Source organism: Chrysochloris asiatica, unplaced genomic scaffold, assembly GCF_000296735.1.
Source record: "Chrysochloris asiatica unplaced genomic scaffold, ChrAsi1.0 scaffold00267, whole genome shotgun sequence".
Lineage (NCBI taxonomy): Eukaryota > Metazoa > Chordata > Mammalia > Afrosoricida > Chrysochloridae > Chrysochloris > Chrysochloris asiatica.
In genome coordinates this window covers 603,752-624,383 of record NW_006408785.1, presented here as the reverse complement: position 1 = coordinate 624,383, position 20,632 = coordinate 603,752, and positions in this window count along the sequence as shown.

The window sequence follows — 20,632 nt, the reverse complement described above, 5'->3', positions numbered from 1 at the left end:
CGCTATGAGTTGAAATCAACTCAATGGCAATGAATTTTGTTTTCTTTTTGAACAGCTGAATGATAAAGGGCAAAAGAAGACAAGGTATTGGTGAGAAATAAATGGAAATAGTTGCTTATAATGTACAAGGATTCATAGAGAAGGGGGTGAAGCTAGGAGAGGAATGAGATTGAAATTAAATGAAGGAATCAAAGAACTAGAAGTTCCAGTGGTTTTGAAACCATTTGTACTGAAAGTGATGAAGTCAGAGAGATATAAGGAGAGAGGGAATTTTGGTGATCAGTGGTATGCTACTTTAAGATTAACAACCAAACTCTGCAAAATACTGATATTTCATAATTCCTTTTTGTGAGTTGAGAATAAAACAACAAAAAAAGATGGTTGTATATATGTATCTTAGAATCACAACCATAAATACCAGGGGGGGAAACAACAACAATGAACAATGAAGATTTATTACTTAGTTTCATTTAGTATAACTTCTACAGTTCCAGAGCCACTTGTACATGTATGTCAAGTTGCATGATTAACTAAATCTATTCCATTATCAATGATAACTTTTGCAAAGAAATTGCTTATTTTATGAGTTATTTTAAATTTTTTTCATGCCTAGGAAAATACTGTAATTAAAAAAATTTCTCAAGAGAAAAACAAGTGAACTCCTCAAGGGTCTGTTTGTGTCTTTATAGATTGGCTATCTGATAGAAAAATTAAAGAAGTGAAAAAATATTTAAAACCTGTGTAGTCAAAATTTGCTTCAATTGAAGTTAAGTAAGGTAAGATAACATTGTTAAATATACATAAAAAAACTTGTTTAGATGACTAAATAATATAAAGAGAATGACTGATGGGTTGTTGAATGGATGGACAGATATTATGTTAATATATAATAAAGTATAATGAAAGATTCTTGGTGTTGGATTTATGAACGTTCTGTATAATATTCTTTCAACTTTTTTGTATATTGGAAAGCATTCATAATAAAATGTTGTAAAGTTGTTTTGTAGCATGGGTAACTTGCTTTAAAATGCATCAGGGGAAAAACAGTGGTCTGATGATAGCAAATGTAGTAAAATGGCAATGGGAATATATGGATAGTCTGTAAAATAGCATTTTTTATGAATGTTTGAGAATTTTCAGAATAAAACATTGGGGAAAATAGTATCATAATCAGAACATTTTTGGAATTAGAGCTCTAAGTTCTGGTCGTGTGAAGTTAGGCAGGTTAGCTTCCTCTGAATGTTTTCATATCTGTAAAATGGGTAGAAGATATGGTTAATAGATTATATCGAGAATTAAAATAATCTTTCAAGTGTCTGACACATGATTCTTGTTGCTAAGTGCTGTTGCATCAGTTCCGACTTACAGCGACCCTATATAGGGTTTCCAAAGAATGGCTGGTGGGTTGGAACTACTGACCTTGTGGTTAGCAGTCCAATGCTTATCCTACGGCACCACACCAGGACTCCTGACACATGATTTTGCTGTTGCTGTTAAGTGTGTCTAATTGATTTTGACTCATAGTTACCCTGTATGGGGTTTTCAAGGAGCTGCTGGTGAGTGTGAACCGCTGATCTTGTGGTTAGCAGCCAGCCCAGTGTTTATCCTATGGTGCCACACCAGGATTTGAAAATGTTGCTGGTAATACAACTACTATAAACTCCCAAATTAGGCATTGTGTTTTGGTCTTATTTAATAATTTAAGAATTTCTGGGTCTGTGGGACAATTAACTTACGTGATGGAGGAGGTAAGACTAAGGTGAAAAACATAAGAGTATCTATGTCCATGTTTGGAGACTGCATGCTGTATAGTTGCTCCGGGAAGTCAGGACCAATCTTATGTGAAGGGTGGAATCTCTAACTTTCTACCATTTGTCAAGAAAACTTTAATGTGCTTTTAAAACTGTTTTCATTTTGTAAAATGCGTTAGTTCTTCAGGGTGAAATGACTGTATACCTATAATAATGCACAGTTCACTAGAATATATCAATATAAGTATATTTATTTTTAGACAATATATTAAGTGACAGTTATATTTTCTACTCATGCACTTAATTTTCCACAGTAACATCGCTTAATGATGTATTTTTCTTTTTTCTAACAAAACTCAGTCATTCTTTGTTTTTGTTTTCTTCTGTTTTTGAGAATTAAGTTTAGATATCTGGCTTTTTGAAGTTGGGTCTAATTGCATGTCAGAATTAGAGTCCTCTTCTTTCTTTATTTGCACTGTTTCCTATACAGGGTGGATAAAAATTACTGAACTTTTTCTGTTTATGTAAATTTATTTTAAATTAAATTCAGATTTACTTCCATATGCCTAAAGGGCTAAACATAATATAGACTATTATAATCATTTATATAAATTGGTTTTAAAAACCAGTTCAATATGTTGAATCAATATGTCATGAATTTCACGTCTCTATACTTGTCATTCTAGTAAATTCCATGACATGTACTTTTATAGCGTACAGATTTTAAATAAAAATTGAATAGACTTTTCTAGCCGGCATTATGGAAGAACTTCTGTTATCTTCCAGTTGACTGATTTAATATCAGAAAAGAACCATGATGCTATAATGTGAACTAGCCAGATTTTGTAAACCCAGTAAGTCTTTTTCGGCTAGGCTTTTGTCTCTCAGTAATATTTACTGATTGTTTTACATTTGCAAACCTTCATTTGATATAGAATAATATGAAAATAAATATTTACTTCAGTAGATTGCTGAGTAGATAAAATGAAAATGCATTGAAACTGGAAGTTGTATAAGTGTTGGAGAGGGATGTCATGCTGGATAAGGTGGAGGGTCAGAGAAAAAGAGGAAGACCTCTAACGAGATGGATCGGCCAGGTGGCATCATTGATGGACTCAAGTGTGACAGCGGTAGTGAGGTTAGCCCAGGATCGGACATTGTTTCGTTCTGCTGTGTATAGGGTAGCTATGAGTCGGTTCCGATTCGATGGCACCTGACAACAACAACAACAATATAGAGGTATTGCCAGTGTGTTGAGGAAGATGAGGTGGTCGTCCCTGCCTTCAGCGAGTTTCAGTGCAACATACATGCACAAATAATCAGATATCGATTTAGTTTTATCTTTATTCAGATAAGTCAGCAAAATAATTTGTAATTCGACCATCTCTATAACATTCCATTAATATGTATTTTGTTGCTGTGGGAGTAAAATAAATATGTTTACATATGACATCATAATGTTTTTGTAGTTGATAGTTCTAACCTTCATATTTCTAAAAGGACTTTTCTACTTTGTTGGAATATTGGCTTCATTTTTTAAATATAAAAAAATCATGATTTATACATGCACATTATGGCAAAACTCATGGAGCGCTAATAGGTTTATGAAGAGGAAACAGTGTTATGTAGTCCCAATCATGGTAGTTCTTCATATTTGTTTAGCTCTAGTATAAAACCAAAGGGGTGTTGAAGCTGTACATTTTTACAATATCAGAAAACCTCCTCTTTCTCCTGCTTATTAGCTTGTGGATTTGAACTGCTGACCCTGTGGTTAGCCACCTGGGTAGTTATCAGTCCAGCACGTAGCCCACTATGCCACCAAGACTCCTTGGCTGTAATATACGCTGTATAATTTTAGTAGTTGTTTTCTATCATTGTTTCATTATAGTTCTTAGTAGATTTCACCCCCCTTTTTGTTTAAGTAATGAGATTAATTTTAAGATTCTATAACAGCCAATGGAAATATGGTTCTGAATTGAATTTTTTAAAATTATATGACTCATAGTTGTATTTTTAAGGAGCTCTGGTAGCATAGTGCATAAGGTGTATATGAATCAGTTCCAACTCGATGTCACCTAACAACAACAACAACAATTGTATTTTTAAATGTTTCAGAAGCAGTAAGATAATTCTCTTTTCTTTAAGAAAGAAAAGAATTACATAAACATTGGTAGCAGGTTCTTAAATATAATAAATAAGGGTGGTGATGGTGGTGGTAGTGTGCCTTTAAGTCAGTTTTGACTCACAGAGACCCTGAACAGTGTTTATGAGCCTGTAAATCTTTACAAGAGCAGAAAGCCTCATCTTTCTCCACGTTAACAACTGGTAGTTTCGAACTGCTGACCTTGAAATTAGCAGTCTGACTCATAACCACTACTCTACCCGAACTCCTTAAACAAGGGTAACAAAGTAGTTTAATAAAATATAATGGTAGAGTAATTGGGAATAGAAATGCTGTTTAAAAGAAGAAATATTAGCGGAGGATAAAAAAGATTGCAGACAGTTTTGCTGAAGGTGGATAAAGGATGTGGATTTTGTCTCTCCTCTGCAATATGTAGTAGTGTAAAATTGAAAGGCCTTGGAGAGTTTTTGTTGTTGTTGGGTTTTTTTTTTAAATAGCATCTTCCAGGTTTTATGCCTTTCAACTTAGAATTTCCATCATAGTGAAATACTCAGTAAAACACATTTAAAAGGTTATTTATTATAACATTGTTTGTTACAGTTAAAATTTGGGAACAATCTAAATCTCCACAGGGAGATAGTGAGATAAATTGTAGAATGTAATGCAGACTTAAAGAACTATTTAAAAGAAGACTGTGAATCTGTATATATTAATGCAGAAAGAATTCTTTATATTACCAGAATTTTTATTAGTTTTGCAATTTTTATTTTTAAAACAAAACTCTCTTTCTGAATTAGTTCAACTACCACATTCCAATTATATTCAGACTCCTGGTATGGTAGCATCAGCACTGGACTGTGAGCCACAAGGTTGGCAGTTCAAATCCACCAGCAGCTCCTTGAACAGGGTCACTATAAGTTGGAACTGATTTGACTGCTGTTAACAACAACAGCAACAACACATTGCAATCATATTAATGTGTGCCCACGGTCACCCAGAATACATTTTAAAAGGAATTGTGTTGAACATAAATAGCAATAATTCAGGTCATCATACCGCTGTTGTTGGAAGTACCATTGTATTGGTTCTGACTTATAGCAGTCCTGTATGGCATTTCCAAGGAGCAGCTGATGGGTTTGAACCACCAACCTTTCAGTTCGCAATCCAGTGCTTACCCGACAGTGCCACACCAGGGTTGTCATTGCTGTTGTTGTTAAGTACCATGGAGTCGGTTCCGACTCATAGTTGACCCTGCACAGGGTTTCCGAGGCTGCAAATCTTTATGGGAGCAGAATGCCTCATCTTTCTCCAGCGGAACCGCTGGTAGTTTCGAACTGCTGACCATGAGGTTGGCAGCACGACTTGTAACCACTACGCTACCAGAGCGCCTTAGGGTTGTCATGTTTTTGTTGTTGTTAAGTACCGTAGACTCGGTTCCGACTCATGGTGACCCTGCACAGGGTTTCCGAGGCTGCAAATCTTTACAGGAGCAGAAAGCCTCACCTCTCTCCGCGGAACTGCTGGTACTTTTGAACTGCTGACCTTAAGGTTAGCAGCCCAATTTTTAACCACTATGAGTTGTCATAGATAAGGTTAAAGAGGAAAAGAATTGTTTGAACCAGGGCCCAGCCTAGGTTCTTAAACCCAAGTCTGTCCTTACTCCAAGAATACAAACATGCTAGCTTTAAAATTTCCAGTATGATATTTAATTATCACTTTTTTCTTTAGAATAAAGAGTTTTTTTTATATATATAACTGTTGGGCTCAGTTTGAGTACTCAAATAATTTTGGGTCCAAATGAACTCATAATAATGTTTTAACTATTCAGTGTCTTGCTGCTCCTCTGCTCCATTGGGTACACATATCAAATATGAGAATTGAAGGGCTTATCACTGCTGTGAAAATGTTTCTCTTAGCAGTACCACAAAGGTAGACATAAATCTTCTTTTCTGAGGTGATGAGTGACTTAGAAGAATGTAAAATGTCAGTAGTAAATTTCTTACATCTGTTTTATAAAGGCTTTTTTGGACGGGTCTTATGGTATGCTTATTTATTGCCTGAAGAGGAAGTTTTCCTGATCAGTTGCATTTCTGCGAAAACTTTGTCAGTTAGGAGAGCTTTAAATTCTTAATAACTATAGATATATGTGATTTCAGCAGTAAATAAATATAGATAGATGCCTCCTTACCCATGGAATGGCAAGCAGAAAGCAACTGAGAAATGAGGCAAATTATATTTTGTACAGTCCTGGTGTGGCGCTATAGGACAAGCACTGGACTGGGTACTGCAAATCCTCCAGCCATTCTTGGGAACCTTGTACAGAGGCACTGAGTCAGAAGAAACTTGATTGCACACATCAGCAACAACATTGGCCTGTTTTGGAAGGTTGTGCATTCCTAGAAAGTATTTTTCACTTGTTAATGTATAATGTATTAAGACAATTATAAATAGCACACTCTAGATTATTAAAATAGTTTAATAGCATTGGGCTTGGTTTTAAGCTGCGTGGCTTCTGATGAACTCCACATCTGCATTATTTCTATCTCTGTATCTGTCGTCCCTGTTCTCTTCCTGTTGGTATTTACTTACTAGTCCATTGCTGCTAATATTTATGAAATTTTATGGTAACCTACATATCAATTAGTGATGACTATGAGTTCAGCTACATATATATGTGCGTGGGACAGGTTTGTGATATTTTTGAAATTTAAAAAGTATACACATATTTAGATGGCTGGGAGTTATCAATATACAGGGAACATTAAATGTTATAGAATTGTTAACAGTGCCATTGAGCCGGTTCTCACTCACTTATATTGTTAAATGCCTTCAAGTCAATTCTGATTCATAGCAACCCTGTATAGAGTTTCCTAGGAGCAGCTGGAGAATTTGAACCAGCAACCTTGCAGTTAGCAGTCTAGTGTTTTTCCTGCGTTGCCATACCAGAATTCCTAGCGACCCTGTACAGGGTTTCCTAGGAGCAGCTGATGGATTTGAACAGTTAACCTTGTCGTTAGCAGTTCAGTACTTATCCGACAGTGTCACACCAGGACTTTGTGCAAGTAAAATGTAATAGTGAGTACAATTTTGGCAACTTTTGGGGGAAGGAGGGGACAGGGAGAATCTTAAAATGAAGATGAATGACAAAATAGTAAATACTTTTCCTACTGTAGAAAAAAACACCCTAATTCATTTTCTTCAGTAAATACAGTTTTTTAAAATTATTTAAATTTTAATTTAGTTAAGTTCTGATAAAACTTTTAAGCACAAGAGAGTTGCTATTCTCCTTGAATGCTAAACCGTGCTACTATTACATGTTGTTGAGTGCCGTCGAGTCAGTTCTGACCCATAGTGACCCTGTATAGGGTTTCCAGGGAGCAGCTGTTGATCGTGAACCACCGACCTTGTGGTTCAAGCCAACTTTACAGTCCAGCACATTAACCTACAGCACCACACCACATACCTACTTTTTAATGTTATTATAAAAAGCCATTCATTTTTATCATAATCTTCTCGTTATGCTACCTAATGCTTAAAAAAGAAATGATTATCAATAAAAGCAATATATACTAAATTTGAAAATGTTATCTTTTATAATCAAACTATTTTAATATGTCTGACCTGCTATATTCATTAAGAATTGTTGTTGTTGTTAAGTGCCATCGAGTCGGTTCCGACCCATAGCGACCCTGTACAGGGTTTCCGAGGGTGTAAATCTTTACGGGAGTAGAAAGCCTCATCTTTCTCCCGCGGAGCGGCTGGTAGTTTCAAACCGCTGACCTTACGGTTCGCAGCCCGATTTGTAACCACTACGCTACCAGAGCTCCTTTCATTAAGAATTAGGACAACTTATTTTTAAAACAATGTTATATATTCAAGTAGTAATATTTCTTTCTTTCTGTTTCTTTAGAAATAACAAAGTAGCTCTGGAAAAAGTATATTTCTTGTGTTTTTGTAACCTTATTTATATAAACATTTGTCCTTTAGGGTTATTTGTTCTAAAGTCGTTGTCGTCTTCCCACGTTAAAAATGAATAAGGAGTATCAGTAGGTCAGGGCAATTTCTGAGTTTGTTTGGTTTTATATAATCTAAGAATTTGATATCTGGATGCTTTTTATTCTTGAAATTTTTTTTAATGTGGCTTTTACCTTGTAAAAATTAGATATATTTTGTTTATTTAGTCCAATTTCCAATTGTCTCCAGAAAACATTGAAGTCTGAAGACTCTTAAGTAATTTATTTTCGCTGTGTAGTATTAACTGCTGTGCTGTATATACATTTTATATTTATGTCAGGAAAGGGTTGCAGAGGGGTGCTTTAGAACCACCTTTTCAGCTCTAAATAGCTATTGTGTACATATGGTAAGGTACTGCTGCTTAACAATTAGTAACTGCTTTGATGAAACTAAATTACATGTTTAAGTTCCCATCAGGAAGTCGCTTCACATATCTGTATTAATGTATTCAAGGCTCTAGAAGGAAAGTTAATTTTCCAGCTTAAATATTTAATTCAAGCTTAAAATTTAGTCTGTAATTAGAGCTCCCAAATGGCAGGAACATGGAGTATTTGTCCATTTTAATTAGATTGTTGTTTACCTATTAATTATATATCATATCTTGTCATATAGTTTTGATGGTAACAGATGGTGCTAGGAGTTAGTAAGGGCTTGAACAAAATAAGATTCCACATGATTTATTAAGTTGCACTTTATTAGCAAGTGGTCTGCTTTCGTCAGGTTATTCTCCCGAATAAGAACTGTGTAACATTTCACTAATTTGGTAATTATTCTTTTGTAGACTCTAAGGATATATTAAACATAAAAAGTGTATTATGAGTGATTTCTATTTAGAAACAAAAGAGATTAGACTTTCCTTTTTAAAAAAAAACGGGTACATATTACAAATTTTATAATTGGTATGAGGCTTAATGTATTTTTCTAGGGCCTTAACTTAAAGAATCAGAATTTTATTTATTGGTAAAAATGTAGGTATAGGGAATGTTTTACATATATATAAAATTATGATTGAGGGTAAAAAAAAAAATACTAGAATGATGATTAAGTTATTTATTTTCCAGACTTTCTTTCACTGCCAATTCATTTTAACAAAAGATAAATTTCTTTGTTTACCAATATAATGAAGAGCAGTTTCTGGTATTTAGTGAAGTTTATAAACAGAATTTTCATACTGGAAAAAGTCAATGCCAGTTAGATGAAAAGGCCTTCCTTCTAAGTTTTGCTTATACTGGTTTTATCAAATTATTACTTTTTTGTTACCAACCTGAATAAAATTTACATATATATGTATGCATATATGTATGAAGAGAGACAGAATACAGAGAGGCAAAGGAAAGAGATATGAAGGGGAGAAAGAGAGGATGGTAAGGAGGGATGAGGGTTTGAACATTTTAATCTTTTAATCTTCTTACAGTTTGTTTGAAATTTACTCTGATCCTTAATACAATTAACTTGAAAGTAAGCTTGTGTTACTATATGTTAGCCTCCAAACTTTTTTTTTTTTTTAATAACCGTGGCTAGTGTTTTATAACAGAAACAACTAGAAGGCTCTACTTATACTAATTTCAAGATTTGGCCTTGATTGGTAATCCATTCTACACATTTATAAATGTTATTTTCAGTAAAGCAACTTGACTTTTTGTTTGTCTTTTCATTTATCTTGTCTTGTTTTTATATTTATATTTTCTCCACTTAATCCATTTCAGTTTTCAGAAATACATATTTGTGCGGTTTCATAGCTAATTCTTTATGGTGAGGTGGCATTTTAACATGAATGTATGGTTCCTCATATTCAAAAAAGCTGTTAGATTTGTAACAGTTGTAAGGTGCTTCGAGTTGATTCTGACTCATTGCAACCCTTCATAGGATTGCCACGGAGCGGCTAGTGAGTGTGAACTGCCTGTTCTGTGGTTAGCGGTCCAGTGTGTATCCTATAGTGCCATACCAGGACTCCAAATGAGTACTACAAGGCTCTCAATATGTATAAAATGCTCATCTAACTGAATATATTAAGTGCATAAGCTTATTTTAGGCGCTTAATGTATCCAGTTAGATGAGCATCGCTGGTTCAAGCTCACCAGCTGCTCCTCAGTAGCCGTATATAGGGTCGCTATGGGTCAGAATCAACTCGACAGCACTTAACAACAACAAGCTTATTTTAGATGTATTACTGAATTGAGAGCTGTATCTCCACCTATATTACTCTGTGACTTGAATGGCTTAACTTCATCAGGAAGGAAGATCTAAGTGATCTTTCTCCTTCAGTTAATGAGAAATTTAATGTGGCCTGAGTTTCATTGTGTTTTCTCCCCATCTAGGATGCTGAGTACTTAAAACCAGATCTCAAACATTGTGCTATCATGGTGTAATATATATAATGTAGAAGGTATACAACATTATATCTTTATAGTAATTAAGAAGAATATCATAGGAGAAAATTTGGTATTTACTTAGGATACATATAGCCTTGGATTGAAAGTAGAGCTTTTTAATATTTATGCCTTTTTTGAAAATATGGGATGATGTTTTATTTCTTCAAAAAATTTTATCCAGTGTAACATGCACTAGCATTGAAGCATCTAAATTATTCTAAGTTTAAAAAGAAAAATTTAAAGACAGTTATTCATTACAAAGAATGAAATGACTTGATTCTGTTTGGAAAGCATTTGCAATATACTAAAATACAAATTTTGTATTGTTTTGTTTTATTAGGGAAAATAAGTAAATAAATAAATGGCTACCTGGTGATTGTTAAGACAAAGAACACCTGAAAATTGAAATGGTATTTTAGAATAAAATTTGATTTATTTTTGATGTTAGTTTTTTCCACTCCATGGACCACCGTTTTCCCATAAGAGGTTTTAATTTAAATCAGTAGACAACCAAGTGATAACAAAAATAGCAGTATTGGTTATATGTCCTGGAATCACGCAGGACCTTTTGTCCCCTCAGAATAGAAGTTTAGAAAAGTATTTAGAAAAATGTTATAGTTTATTAATCAATCTTGTTATATGACACTCATTTGTCTTAAGATAATACATTAAGCAGCATCTAGAAATCTAATGACATATTGTACTTGGCAAATCTGCTGCACAAAACCTCTTTAAAGTATTCAGGGACAAAGATGTCACTTTGAGAACTAAGGTGTGCCTGTCAAGCTATGGTATTTTCAGGGGCGTCATATGTGTGTGTGGAGTCCTGGTGTGACACTATAAGTACTTGATCACAAGGTCAGCTTGAACTGCAAGGTCTGCAGTTCAAACTTACCAGCCACTCCTCGGAAACCCTGTACAGGGACATTATGAGCTGTGACTCAATGGGATTTAACAACAACAACATACGAATGTGAAAGTTGGACTGTTGAATAAGGATGACTGAAGAATTGATGCATTTGAATCATGATGTTGACAAAGAATATTGAAAGCACCATGAGTTGCTTTAAGAATAAATAAATCTGCCTTGAAATAGTACAGCCAGAATGCTCTTTAGAAGTGAGGATGGTTATCCTTTGTCTCTTGTGTTTTGGACATGTTATCAGAAGTACATTCTTGGTTAAGTCGAGGGTCAATGAAAAAGAAGAAGATCCCTAATCAAGTGGATTGACACAGTGGCTTCAACAATGGGCTCAAACATAACAATTTTGAGGATGGCTCAGGATGGGGCAATGTTTCCTTCTGTTGTGTCAAAGGTTGCTATTAGTCGGAACTCAGTGTCACCTAACAACAAAAAATACATTAACTTATTGATGCATGGAGGGGATTGGAAACATGGCAATGAAACGATGTATGGTGGAAAAAAAAAAAAAAAAAAGTATGAGGGGCAAGAAAGAGTCCCCACTGAATAGCTGTCATCTTGTCTAGATGGGTCTGGTGAAAAGAGAGAAGATTCGTAAAATTCAATAGTGAATAATTGTTATCATGACTAATTGCAACTGTCAAAATTGTAAAGGTAGAAGTTTTGTAACAAAAACAGGATAGTGGTTAATGTTACAGTCCAGAAACAGAGGACCCTGGGACCATCAAGAGAGAAGAGCACAAACAGAATGCGGGACCTTATCCAGAGAGGCAGGGGCGCCAGAGATGGGAGTAGGGAAAGGGGAGCAGCTGAGGACTCTAGATTCATGGACTAAGAAGAGAGGGACTAAGAGCTGGTGGCCAGGAGCAGACTTGCAGAATGTGCCCTTGGAGATGTAAATTCTTATATATGCCTGAGTGGTTTTTTGTTTGTTTTTTAAAAAAGCTAAAGTGGATAGAGAGAAATACTGTTAATTGATGGTACATGGAGGGGATTATAATCAATGTAATGAAACAAGGTATATGATTTGTTGAATGTAAAATTGATGATCTGCCCTGTAAACTTTCACTCAATCCACAATAAAAACCTTAAAAAAAAAAACAAAAAAACAAAAACCTAGGTCAGAAGAGCATTACCTGAAAAGAATTTTGGATTCTGCTTGGTGTCTTTTTCATATGCCAATTTCCCCCCACAATTTACTTGTGAAATAATGGCAAATATGTGAAAAATAAAGATTCAGACTTTTCAAATGAAAACAAAACAAAACATCAAACTGCTAAGGACTTTCCAACAATGAAGACACAAGTCCTGGTGTAGCACCTTAAGATAAACTCTCACCCTCAAGGTTGGCTTAAATTTCAGTGTCGGTGGTTCAAACTCACGAGTTGCTCCTTGGAAACCCTATATAGGGTCACTATGGGTTGGAACAGACTTGAGGGCAGTTAACAACACTTAACAATGGATCTGTTTTAGACTTTGTTTTAATCTCTTATTATTTTGAGTTTTGGTAGCTAGAAAATAACATTATCTACAAATCATAATTTTGTTTCCATTTAAAAGATTTTGCTTCCCACTTCTTTTAGGTGACCATTGAGTTGGTAACTTTTACCTCGACTAAAATGAGTAAAAGCATTCTTGTAGTTGTTGTTAAGTGCCATTGAATTGGTTCCGACGCATAGCGACCCTGTGTAGAGTTTCCAAGGATCAGCTGGTGGTGGGTTTGAACTGCTGACCTTGTGGTTTACAGTCCAGTGTGATCCTACAGCACCACACTGGGAGTCCAAAATGAGCAGAAGCATTAGTAGTCATTTTAGAAAGATTTCTTAAGCTCGGCCTATGCTATAATACAAGGAGCTCTGGTAGGGTAGTGGTTACAAGTCAGGCTGCTAACCTCAACATTAGCAGTTTGAGATTACCAGCCATTCAGCAGGAGAAAGATGAGGCTTTCTGTTCCCATGAACCCTATACGGGGTCACTATGAGTTGGAATCACTCCACTCCACTAAAACACTACCACAGGATTATTTAGGTCAGGTGCCTTTGGTATGGGGTATTGTGTAGTGATGAAAGAAAAATATTTGACTACATTTTTATATCCTCTAAAGCTTTTATTGAAGGATTTTTCTGGGCAAATTGTTGAATGATGAAGAGAGCATCAAAAGTAGATAGAAGGATTACACAGTGACTTTACTAAAAGAAAATGGTTGAGGTTCAACCGTTTCAAGAGGTAGCATATGATCAAGAGTCAATGATACTGAAGGAAGAAGTCCAAGGTTCATTGAAGGAATTGGCAAAGAACAAGGCACCAGGAATTGATGGAATAAAAATTGAAATCTTTCAAGAAAGTGAGGCGGCACAGGAGACACTCACTCATGTATGGCAAGAACTTTGGAAGACAACTTATCTGGCCAACTGATTGGAAGAGATCCGTATTTGTGCCTGTTCCAAAGAGAGGTGACCTAACAGAATGCAGAAATCATCAGCCAATATATTTGGTATTTTATGCAGGTAAACTTTTACTAAAGGTAATACAAAAACGGCTGCAAGCATACATTGACAGAGAACTTCCAGAGGTTCAAACCAGTTTCAGAAAAGGCCATGGAACGAGGGATGTCATTGCTGATGTCGATGGATCTTGGGTGAAAGCAGAGAATATCAGAAAGATGTTTACATGTGCTTTATTGACTACGTAAAGGCTTTCGATTGTGTGGATCATGACAAGCTATGGACAAAATTGTGAAGTATGAGTATTCTGGAACACTTGATTGTCCCCATGAGGAATCTGTACATGGACCAAGTGGTAAATGTTCCAACAGAACGTGGGAACATTGAATGGTTTAAAACTAATACAGGTGTGTAAAAGGGTTGTATTCTTTCACCATACTTATTCAACCTGTATGCTGAGCAAATAATCCGAGGAGCCTTATATGAAGAAAAATGTGGCATCAGGGTTGGAGGAACACTCATTAACAATCTGCAACATGCAGATGATAAAACCTTGATTGCTGAAAGTGAAGAAGACTTAAAATATTTACTGATGAAGATCAAAGAGCACAGCCTTCTGTAGGGATTGCATCTCAATGTAAAGAAAGCAAAAATCCTCATCACTGGACCAATAAACAACATTTTTATCAATGAAGAAAAGATTGACGTCAAGGACTTCATTCTTCTTGGATCAACTATCAATACTCACGAAAGCAGCAGTGAAGAAATCAAATGACGTACTGCATTAGGCAAATTTGCTGCACAAGACCTTTTTAAAGTGTTGAAGAGCAAAGATGTCAGCTTGAGGACTAAGGTGCGCCTGACCAAAGCCATGGTATTTTCAATAACCTCATATGCATGCGAAAGCTGGACAGTGAAAATAAGGAAGACCGTAGAAGAATTGATGCTTTTGAGTTATGGTGTTGGAGAAAGCTTTTGGTGTATAATATTTAGGTTCTTATACCCTATTGAATTGATTGTAGAATTCTGTATATAGATTTTTTTTTTTCCTTTTAGAAAAAATACCCACAGGGCTGCTGATTATTTATTATGGCCCTTGTAAAATTATTCCATTTGTATGGACTGTAAATCCTAGCCTCTTTTTCTGGGATTTTGGACCCATTTAGAAGTGCATTGTTAATGAGGCAGGATTAAGGTAGAACTAAGAGTGGTGTAGGATAAACATTGAACTGCTAACTGCAGGATCAGCAGTTCAAGTCACCAGTTACTCCTCAGAAACCCTATACTGTGATTCAGAAAATGGATTAAGGTGGGGCTAAGGAGTCCTTGGAGTCATTGGTGTGGCTCTGTGGGCTAATGTGTCATACTGCAAAGTCATTTGAACTTCAAGGTCAGTGGTTCAAGCTCTCCAGCTGCTCCTCGGAAACCCTATACAGGGCCATTATGGATTGGAATCGACTCGGCGGCACTTAACAACACCAAGGAGTCATAGTGTGGCACTGTAGGATAAACACTGGATTCCTAACCGAAAGGTTGACAGTTCAGATCCACCAGCCACTTCTCAGAAACCTATACAGATTCGCTTTGAATCATAACTGACTTCACAGCACTTAACAACAAGAAATGGGTTAATGCGCTGGACTACGAAATCGGTTTGAAACACAAGGTCAGCAGTTCAAGTCAGTTGCTTCTTGGAAATCCTATACAGGGTCCCTATGGTCTGGAACTTAGTTGATGGCCCTTAACAACAACCACAATGATTAAGGATGCCCCCACCTTACTAGAGAGTGTGACTCAGGTTACCACCTTAGTTTTCCCTAGGGTCATGGTCTGAGTCCAGTTTATAGGACTGCTTTGGCAAAGTTCACTTCCTGTCCTTGATCTTGCATCTGGCTCATTTCATTTGGCCTCCAGTTCATGGAACTTACAGTACATCACCTGACCTGATTCATCAGCTCCTACAGCCTTGTGCATCAACAGCCTGTCATCTGATCTGGTAATTTAGGTTCCTCAGTTTCTGGGACTACGTGAGTAAGGAAAATCTTTCAGACTGATCTCAGACTTATTTGGGATTTACCAGCCTCCGACTCCACAGCACACAGCCACCACCAACACAACTATGTGAGCCATTTCTATGATATTGTTGTGAGTTCTGTGGGACAAGTTACAACCTATTGCCAAACATGGGACATCAGGGAGGGGATTATGGAGTGGTATAATACCCAAGTGAAAAGTCAGACATTTGGGCATCTAACCTTCACCTCACAGGGACCCACCTCATGCTGATCTTTCTCAAAGAAATTTTTCCTGCAGTACGCATTTCATTCCTTTAAAAAAAAAGTTTAGAGATTCAAATTTGTTGACATGAGGTTGTACATAGTATTCTTTTACCCCCTTGTATTCAAAAAACCTTACAAAATTTTATTCTCTTGCTTACTGCTTTTGTTACTTTGTATTTTTCCCTTTTTGATAAGTCAATTTATCAGAATTTAGTCTCTTATGTGTAGTTTCTCAAAGACAGGATAAACTAGCTTTTTGCTTTGTATTTGTTCCCCCCTTTGGTAATTTATTTTGTTTATTATCAGTGAGATCAAGAAATAGGACTTTGCCAGTCACTACAAAACTTCCATGTGCTCTGTGCAAATCAGCCTTCCTCTTTCCCCAAATGTAACCACTATCTTAAATTTCAGAATAGTTTATTTGAGCCCTTTGTTTTTTGTGTTTTCACTTAAGTATGCATAGGTTCTTTGAAAAATAAAGTTTATGTTTTTTCTTTTAAATAGCTATGTAAAACATTTACAGGAGCCCTGGTGAGATGCTGTAGGTTAATATGCTGGACCATAAGGTCTGTTTGAATCATAAGGTTGGTGGTTCAAAGCTCATCAGCCACTCCTTGGAAACCGTATATAGGGTCGCTGTGGGTAAAAACTGACTCAATGGGCACCTAACAAAAATAACAAACTATTACATTTGAAGCAAAAGATAAAAAATAGACATTCTTTATATATGCCACAGGACATTTGTAAATCTATGACCATAATAGGATTAAAAATAACCTTAATATACTGCAAAATGGTTAATCTTTATTCTTTAACCACAATAAAAATTTGGAATTTGCTTAAGTGCAAAAAATACATGTGACAAAATCGGAACTAGAAATAAATTTCATTTTTAAATAGCTTATGTAACAAAGATACTCCATAGCCAATTAAATTGAAATAATAAATTATTGGATCTAGGTTCTGAGTGTCAATGGCTGCCAATATTATAAAAGAAAGAAAACCAAGTATTGCATGCTTCCTAATGAAAAGACACACTACCACCTATAGTCTTGCTTAAGGGATTAAATCTAAATCCAGTCAAGCCTTGTGTCAATTTGCCAATTTGGAGAAGATACTGAGTAAAATGCTGAACTATATCAGCAGTATGAAAAATAAAACCCAGACTGTAAAGAACTTTACAGACAGTTCCAACAGCCCATATTCTTCAGTAGATTATTTGTAATGAAAAAAGGAAGAACCTGTACATTGAGAGAAAGAGTTAAAAGGCAAATCTATTTTTCAAAAGTGGCCAACGTTAAACTGTAGAAGGAAGATGTCTTGGTGGTGCAGTAGGTAAGAACCACAGGTCAGCAGTTATAATAGACCAGCCACTCCAGGAAGGAAAAGACGTGGTGAGCCGCTCCCCTAAAGATTGTTGTTCTGAGGTGGCTTCAAGTCGATTCTGACCCATATCGACCCTGTATAGGGTTTCCAAGGAGCAGCTGGTGAGCTTGAACTACTGATCTTGCTCTTCAAATGGCTTTGCAGCCTGGCTCATTAACCCACAGTGCCACACTAAGAGAACCCCCTAAAGATTACAACCTAGGAAATCCTATGGGACAAACAGGTCTACTCTGTCACATGGGGTTGCTGTGAATCAGAGTCAATTTGATGGCACACAACAGGAAACAATTGTAGTACCAGGGATGCCTAGTTGTTGTTGTTGTTTAGTGCCGTCGAGTCGGTTCTGACCCATAGCGACCCTGTACAGGGTTTCCGAGGCTGTAAAACTTTACGGGAGCAGAACGCCTCATCTTTCTCCCGCGGAGCGGCTGGTAGTTTCGAACTGTTGGCCTTAAGGTTCGCAGCCCGATTCGTAACCACTACGCTACCAGAGCCTGGTTGAGTAAAATACACAACGAACAGAGAAGTTCAAATAAACTATGATTCTGAAATTCATGATAGTGGTTGCATTTGGGAAAAGAGGAGGGCTAATTTTGCACAGAGCACATAGAACTTTTGAAGTGGCTGGCAACGTTCTATTTTTTTTTTTTTTTTTTATCTCAGTGATAGTTACAATATTATAATAAACAAAATAAATTAGCAAAGGGAGAGCAAATACAAAACAAAACCACATGGCCAGCAGTTCAAGCCCACTGGGAGCCCCTTGGAAACACTGTATAGTGTTGCTATGAGTTGGAACTGACTCACTGACTCGATGGCACATGTAACAACAGTGCCTTCAGTGACTTACTCTGTTGAGTGTCTTTTCATGTTCTTACTGATCATTGGTCTATCATTTTTTTTCTTTAAGACTATGTGCTGAAATTCTTTGCCCTTTAATTGTTCTTGTATGTATGTGTGTGTTGTTCAATTGTAAGACGTTTTTATTTGTTTTTTAAATGTATTTTGGGTTGTAAAACCCCCTTATATGCCTTGCAAATATTTTCTCCCATTCTATGTATTTTTCTGGTCTTGATCGTGTCATGTCAGGCAGAAAAGTTTTGAATTTTGAGGAATTCCATATATTTGTTTTTGCTATCTTTGCTTTTGGTGTCTTGCTTAAGAAACCATTGCCAAATCTATGATCATGAAGATTTACCTTGTGTTTTATCTTAAAAGTTTTATAGCTTTAACTTTAAATTTGGTACGCTGATGCATTTGGGTGCAGTATAAGGTATCCGGTTCCTATTGCATATAGAAACCAGTTTCCCCAGCTTCATCTGTTGAAGGCACTGTGCTTTCCCCAGCAAATGATCTTGGATGTCCTAGTCACAAATCATTTGACCATAGATATGATGATTTAACATTAGAATCAAATTTCTATGCCATTGGTTTATATTTCTGTGCTAATGCCAGTACCACATTGTTCTTATTAGTGTAGGTTTGTACTAAATATTTGAATCAAGAAAATGTGAGTTCTTCAACACCATTCTTCTTTTTGAAGATTGTTTTGGATATTCTGAGTCCCTTGAAATTACATTTGAGACTTAAGATGGGTTTGGATTTCTCCAAGAAACAGGGTTGGATATTAATATAAATTGATTTGAATCTGTTGTTTTTTGTTGTGTTGCCATTGCAAACATTATGTTTTCCAATCCATGAACCATGTGGTGTTTATTTATTTAGGTCTTTAATTTCTTGCAACATTTTATCATTTTCAGTGTGTAAATTTTGTACCTACTTGGCTAAATTAATTGCTAAATATTTCATTATTTTTGATGATACTATAAATGGAATTATTTTCTTAAATTCCCTTTCAGATTATTTATTGCTAGTATATCTATTAATAGAAATGTAACTAATTACTGTGTGCTACAACTCTTCTATTTGGTTTTTAACTTTTAATTGCGGATTGGTTGTAGGTTTACAGAACAAATTAGTTTTCCATTCAACAACTCATATACATTTTGCTTAATGTCATTGATTGCAGTATTCACAATGTAACATCACTAATCCTACTTCCTGTCTGTCCCATTTCCATCCCTTATTCTTTCCTAACCCTTCCTGCCTTCTGAAGTTTCACTTTGACAAATACTGACCTTGATCTCCAATGACTGATTGTTCTAAGGAATGTGTACTTCCCTGGTGTGATTGTTCAACTTAAGACCCATCTATTGTTTTGCTGAAAACTGAGACCTTGGGTGAGTAGGATTGTAGGACTAAAGGGTATGTATCTAAGGGTCTTAGTCTTCCATTTCACCATTCCCCCATTTGACCACTAAGTCTTGTCTTTTTATGACTTTGAGTTTTGTTCCACATTTCTTCTCATTCTATCTAGGACTTTCTAGTGTGATTCCTTTCATAGAAGTTGGTAGTGGTAGCTAGACATAATCTAGTTCTTCTGATCTCAAGGTCATGGAGTATAATATTTGCCTGGTCCATTAGACTTCTGGATTGTTTCTAGGCATCTTTGATTTTCTTAACAATTCTTGGCTCCAGACAGAGGGAGACCAGTTGCTGTTGTTATTCAGTGCTGGTTGTTGTTTTATTGTTCTGGTCAGTTCTGAATCATAGCAATCTTGTATATGGTTTCTAAGGCTGTAAATCTTTGTGGGAACAGAAAGCTTCATCTTTCTCTTGCAAAGTAGATGGTGGGCTCAAACCACCAACTTGGTGGTTTGCAGTCCAGTGCTTATCGTTCACGAGATTTAAGACCCCAGTTGCTACTGACTAAAATAAGATGTGAAACATTGTCTTTGTGCACTATGTTGTGCCAGTTATCCTAGGTATCCCCTAAGACTATTGCCCTGAGTCCCCAGGCCTAGCAACTCATTCTGTTCAGGTGTTTGGTTATAGGTAAGATGGTTTTGTAACTTTCCCCCTATATGCACTGTTATATATGGATATATATGCAATATAGATAAATACATATGTAGAAATAGCCTCGGTCAAACCTGTCTATACTTATGAATATAGTCCTTCTGCGACTTTTTAAATTTGTTTTTTAGCTCTAACTTTAAAATTTTTTTTAGCTTTTATTGTGAATTGAGTGAAGGTTTACAGGGCAGATCATTAGTTTTACAATGAACAAATCATTGAATTGCTTACAATCCCCACTGTGCACCATTAGCTAATAGTATTTACCTCTATTACCCCTCTCCCCCCTTTGTTTGATGTACACATTGTTGTTATTAGGTGCCATCAAGTCGGTACCAACTCATAGCAACCCTGTGCACAGAATGAAACACTGCCCAATCCTGGGCCAATCTCACTGTTGTTGCCACACTTGAGTCCATCGATGCT